The sequence below is a fragment of the Alexandromys fortis genome, unplaced genomic scaffold, assembly GCF_014885135.2.
Source record: "Alexandromys fortis isolate MF-2015 unplaced genomic scaffold, M_Fortis_MF-2015_v1.1 scaffold_107, whole genome shotgun sequence".
Taxonomy (NCBI): Eukaryota; Metazoa; Chordata; class Mammalia; order Rodentia; family Cricetidae; genus Alexandromys; species Alexandromys fortis.
Genome location: NW_026067987.1, coordinates 1,741,374 through 1,747,732, shown reverse-complemented (window position 1 = coordinate 1,747,732; position 6,359 = coordinate 1,741,374).

Sequence of the window (6,359 nt, the reverse complement as noted above, 5' to 3'; positions counted from 1 at the left end):
CTTCTTCTTCTTCTTCTTCTTCTTCTTCTTCTTCTTCTTCTTCTTCTTCTTCTTCTTCTTCTTCTTCTTCTTCTTCTTCTTCTTCTTCTTCTTCTTCTTGTAGGCTAAAATAAACTTCTGGCTGAGGGTGGGTGAAGGAGACATGAAGTATGATAGTGACTTTTGTTCCAGTGTTAATTTTCAAAAACTCCAGATGTCTAATATTGAAAGCCAGGCCGGAGCACACAGAGTTAAAGAGCTGACTGGCTGCCCCTCCTCCTGGGGAGGCTGAATCACCCTGGGAAGGAAAGTCTGGCTCACCCAGTCTTCTGGGGTGCTTCTCTTCTGTGATTTCTTTCTCTGCTGCTAAAGGGGATCTGGGGGAGGGAGTGGTAAGGTGAGTGGGTAGCCAGGAAGTGTGATAGTTTTTTCTTGGTTCCTTGTGATTGGAGGAAATTCTGTCTTCTCCTTTTGATTCAAAAGATTTTTTAGCCAAGTAACCTTTTCTTTGTTCTATAGAGCGCTATGACTTTTGCTAGTGGAAGCTACCCTTTTGGGGGTGTCAAACCAATTCACTTTGCTGTGACTCGATCAAATGAAGTCACGACGGTGGAAGCCTGCATGTAGCTTCTGGAGGCCTCTGGAGGAGCGGGGCTCCCCTTCAGTAATCAAGGCTTCACTTTTAGCTGTGTCTGCTCCAATGTGTGCACTTGACGCACCTCCTTGAACTTGACTTCACTTTCTTCTTTCCCTGATTTTCTTTTTTTTTTTATTTAATAGGAATACTCCATGCGCCGGCTGTCGGGAGACCCTTGGCATTTTTCATATCCAATCTAAAGGTGATGGCTAAAACATGTTACTAGTAGTGCCCTGTGCCAATCCATGGCAAGAAAGTTTAGACCACAAACTTTTGAGTCCTTTCAATAAAACATGCTCAAATTCAGGAGTGATGTAATAAATAGTTCAAGGAATGATTTAAGATCATTTAGCATATTTCAGTTTGAAGACCTGCTTCCTATTTCTGCTTAGTAAGGAGCATTTTATTATCAGTGTATTTCGGCAATTAACCACATATGTTAGTTATATAAGTTAGGGTTGGGTTTTTTTTTCTCATTATAATTGAATGTCAACCTAAAAACACACTCTGAGTTAAGTGTTATCTCCATTTGACAAACAACTAAGTCTCAGAATCGTCACACAGCCATGTCTGAAAATGTCAGCCTTGTTTCTTAAAAGCCCAAACTACCCTGGCGTCCAAAAGGAACAGATATATTGATAAATTCATTTTAATACCTTCGGATCTTAATAAGAAACTAAATAATAAGTTAATACATGAAGGCATAGTTTCTAAAGAACATAATAAGACACATAATTATCCTGAGCTTAAGAAGTCAGACAGTTTAACCCTCTTGAGGGCGCATGCGCCCCTTTTCATCCCTATGATGCTCCACTCCAGAGAGTAGCCACCCAGGACAGGGAATGAGCCTCCTCCTTGGCTACAAAGGAGGCTCTGAACTATGATAAAGTAATGCGCTTTGTTTTCAGTTCTACTCTGTCTGTATTTACTCTAAATAATCTACTGGTCAGTTTTGTTTAGTTATAAACTTTTCAGACTTAATCTTTTGTGGCTTTCTCTTCTGATTAAATATAATCTATGTTTAAGTGTGTCGGATAAAATTCATTTCTTGCTGCTACTCAACTATCCAACTTTATGAATTTCATTGATTGTCCACCCCTTTATTTGTGTACATTTGTGGTTGCCTTGTTTTTTCAGTACAAACCAGTGAGTGTTCTTATCCACGTCTTGGTACTATATGCTATAATTTTTCTTAGGGGTATATCCTAAAGTTGAAATCAGCAGGTTGATGGAGCCCCTTGAAGGGAGAAATGAGGGGTATAAGGTGACCCTATTTCAGTGTATAAGATGGCTTTATTTCATTGTATAAATGCATGAAATTCTAAAGATAAAGAAAAATGCTTAAAAGTCAGCAGGTTGAAGGTTGTATAATGTCTGCAAATAATAAGAATTCTTTCTTTCCAAAAATACTTTTTAAAAGTATCTTTCTCGTTTTTATCATTGTCCTATTAAGGTGTCCATTGTTTTGTACTGTTTTTTGTCTTACACAGTTTTATTACTACATTTTGTTAGATCTACATGTTGCAAATAAACTCTGCAAAGTTTGTAGCTGAATTTTTTTACCAAGTCTTTATTTTTACATTGTATTTATATTTACATTATTTTGATTCTTTTATTACATTATATGTATCCTATATATAATATAATAAAATGTTAGTTTTATTCCATTGCTAAACAGAAATCTTTCCCTTTGCATTAATCATGCAGGCATTGTCCTAAGTTGTCATTTAAAACTCTCATTAGTAGCCAGGCAGAGTGACACTTGCCTCTCTGCAACCCTAGCACTGGAGAAGCTGAACCCGGAGGATCACCAGGAGTTCGAGGTCAATCTGGCCTGTGTAGAGAGATCCTGTCTAAATAAACAAACAAATGTCTTTTCAGCTCTGTTGTTCGGATTTAAACTTTTAATTTCTAAAACTGATTTTAAAATACGATAGAGCAGGGGGGTGGGAAATCCTGTCCTTTTCCATGAACTTTAGGGGTCATATGACACGTGAAGCCAGACCGTCTGGATTAAGAAATAAAACAGCACAGAGGGCTCTATAAAATTCGGCTCTTCTTTAGAAAATGAAAGTGTTTCTATTTCCCATGCCTTCTGTTTTCTCTTGCTTCTACATTTATATACTTACCTTGTTTTCTACGTTTTGTTGTTGTTGATGCTGCTGCTGTAGTTTTTCGTTTTGTTTGTTTGTTTTTTTTTTCTAGAGAAGGTTTCTTTCTGTGTAGCCCTGGTTGTCCTGGAACTCACTCTGTAGATCAGGCTGGCTTTGAATTAACAGAGATCCTCCTGCCTCTTCCTACCAAGTGCTGGGATTAAAGGCATGTGCCACCTCTTCCTGGTGAAGGGGTGTCTTAAGCTGAGAGTGGTGGCTTGTGGAGAAGTTGAGGCAGGGGTATCAAAAATTTTTCTCTGAGAAAAAAACAGAGACTACTGTCTTCTTAAAAAAATTCTTTTCTAACTTACTGGCAGTTACATAGGAACTGTTGACTTCATGCACAAATTTTGAGTTTTAATAAATTACAGATTTGAGAAGACTCTACACAATCATTCTATCATTTGACATAGAATTTTCTCTTTTATTTGCTTATGTATTATTATTTGTGGGCATGTGGAGGTCAGAGGACAATTGTCAGGGTCAGTGATCTCCTTCTACCATGCATTCCAAAGAATGAGTGAAGGGCATAAGGCTTGTAGAGTTAGTGCCTTTGCCCACTGAACCTATAATTCTCAGTGTGTGCGCATGTGTGTATGCATGCATGTGCATAGAAAGGCTAAAAAATATCCATTTCTTTATTTTATCACCTCAACAAAAATTAATTTTACCTTGATATATTTATTTACTTGATATATATTTATTATATTCTATATATTTATAATTCATTTGCATATACATTTATATATGTGCATTATATGTATTATATACATAATAATTTTTTTTCTTTTTTATTCATTTTGCTGTTTATTGATTAATTACTATTTGGTTTTCTAAAATGATCTTGCCCTATCCCAGATCCGTCCACCTCCAGCCTCAGCCATCGCATTGCTGGAAATGTGTATACATATGTGTCAAGCCAAGTTTTCTCATAGAATAAAATGACCAAAAACATTTAGAAAAATTGTTATAACAACAACAAAAGAATTAAAATATCAATAATTCCATCACACAAGTCAGTGAATTCAGACACATTGCTTTGAATCACTATTGCAAGTCCAAATGTGTTAGTTCCAATTTCAAGGATTTTGCTTTCAGGTGAATAGCCACCATAAGCTCTTTGATGTCACAGCCATTTAGCTTTTATTCAATAATAAGTCCATTTTTATTCAAATGCACTCATACTTTGCAGACATTGATGTAACCTAAGGGTGAGAGTGAGATATCTATCTGTTTGTCTGTCTGTCTATCTATCTATCTATCTATCTATCTATCTATCTATCTATCTATGTATTTATATGTCTATCTATTTATCTATCTTTCTATCCTTCCCTCTTTTTCAGTTATTATAAACCTTCTGTGTCTTTTGATGAATCCATTCTGTATTACATGATTATGTAATATATTTATTTTATTTTATCATATAAAAATTCAATAATTTTCTGTTATAAAGTTACAATTTCTCATCATTCTATAAAAATTTTCTTAAAGTACATTTTCAGAAACCGTGTGAAACTCTGAGAGTCCTGGCAGATTGTTTCTAGAGATTTTGTTCTGTCCTTGTGCCTGATGCATTCTGTAACTATTCTGTCCCCTACCTCTGTCCTTCTCTGCTGCACATGCCCAGACACACACACCAACCTGCAAGGAAGCAAGTTCACTCACTTGCACACACACACACACACACACACACACACACACACACTACTCTAAGGTTGAATCATTAAATGGAACCAACAACTTCCTGAAAATTTCACTAAAACTACCTAGGAAAACTTTGCAAAATTACCCACCATAGAAATCATTGCTCCCACGGAGTTGGAGAGAGAGAGAGAGAGAGAGAGAGAGAGAGAGAGAATGAATGTGTGTGTATATTATATTTTTGGTGCACTTTTCAAACACTTTTCTAAACTGTGTGACGAGGTGAATGCAGTTTTAGTTTTCTTCCCAGAATGCACAGAAGCGGCTTGCTTTAATCTCTTCCTATCTGATGGAATTCCTTCGTGTATTTATTGCATTGCTTCTAAATATAAGTGTGGCAGGTTCTGCGCCGTCTGTGGTCACGTAGGGGTTTTTGGAAACAGTTTTAACTTGGGGCATACCCTGAACGTGGGCAGCGCCCACACATGTCATCTCAACCCCCTGTCACCCTTTTGGGAAGTCCTTGTACCCGCGTGAGGAGATTTTTTTCTGCATCATTTTAGCCTCCTCAGTTCAATGGGGGGTTTCCTTACATCCCCAGCCCCAGTTTAATCCCCGCTCTTTAATAGAGTCAATCTTATGTTGAAAATGCACGATCTGGAACATCTGTCTTGGCACTTTTTTTTCTCACTAAAACGTTGTTTCTAATATCTATGTCTGGGCCCTGTCTCCAGAGGCCCAGCAGTCATTTGTCTCGGATTTCATCCCACACATGAATACACTCTTCTGTACACTATCGCAACGTCAAAATGGCTCCTCCAGAGGAAAACGAGACAGAAAGGGAAGGGAGTCAGATGGGTGAAAGAGGGCCGTGAAGCACCAACAATTCGCCCCTCTTTCGTGGCGACATGGTTTTCAAATAGGACACATCCTGCCACTGTATGAAAATGAGATGGTGTGTGGTATGACCATCTCCGCGGAGCGATCTGCTTGGTAAATCCTAGGTGTCTCTACAGGGTGCAGCTCACGGGGCATTCACTCTCATTTTCCTTCACAGAACGGAAAGGGAAGGGAAGGAACACCGGGAAGAAGGGGGAGGCAGAGATGAAAATACGAAAACGAAGGGAAGACTGTGAGGAACTTGAGGTGAGAGACAGACAGGCACCTGGAGGGAAGGACAATGGCTTGCTGACAGAGGAGACACCCCAAGAATGGCCGGCAAGGGTGCCTTCCATACAGAAGGGAACACTCAAGAGCAAAGAAGGAGGTTCAGGAAAAGAAAAAAAAGAAAGAAGGTCAGGAAAAAGAGAGCCACAGGGAACAACACCTGGGCTTTTCCCAGACAGAAAGGTGAGACAAGAATGCCGAGCTGAACCTGAGTTTTCACACGACTTCATTTTTTTGTGTTTGTTGTTGCTGTTGTTTGGTTTTTGTTATTTTGAGACCGGATTTCTCTGTGGAGCTTTAAAGCCTGTCCTGGCACACACACTGTAGACCAGTATGGCCTCGAACTCACAGAGATCGGCCTGCTTCTGCTTCCCAAGTGCTGGAATTAAAGGTGTGCACCACCACCGCCTATCTAAATGTCCCTACTCTTCAGGCAAAAGGGTCTCAGAGACAAGAGTTACACAATCAACAACTCTCCAGGGAGACTGACTGCTAATACGGAGGGCGACTTTCCCCACGGACCTCCTTGTCTCTCCACCCAGTCTCTCCCCCGACTCTGCAGGTTTGTTTACACACTCTCAACTTAAAAATGAGCACCACTACTTCTTGCCTTTCGTGTGTAATTAGCATATTTTATGTATCTTTCACAGAATCTCGCCTGCCGTGACTCCACTCTGAATAGGGAAGGTGTATATTTAGGAGCAAAATCAAGGGCAGAGCTCTTGCTGCTCAGCTGACAGCTTTCTCTTCCTTTTCTCGTGTGTGTGTGTGTGTGTGTGTGT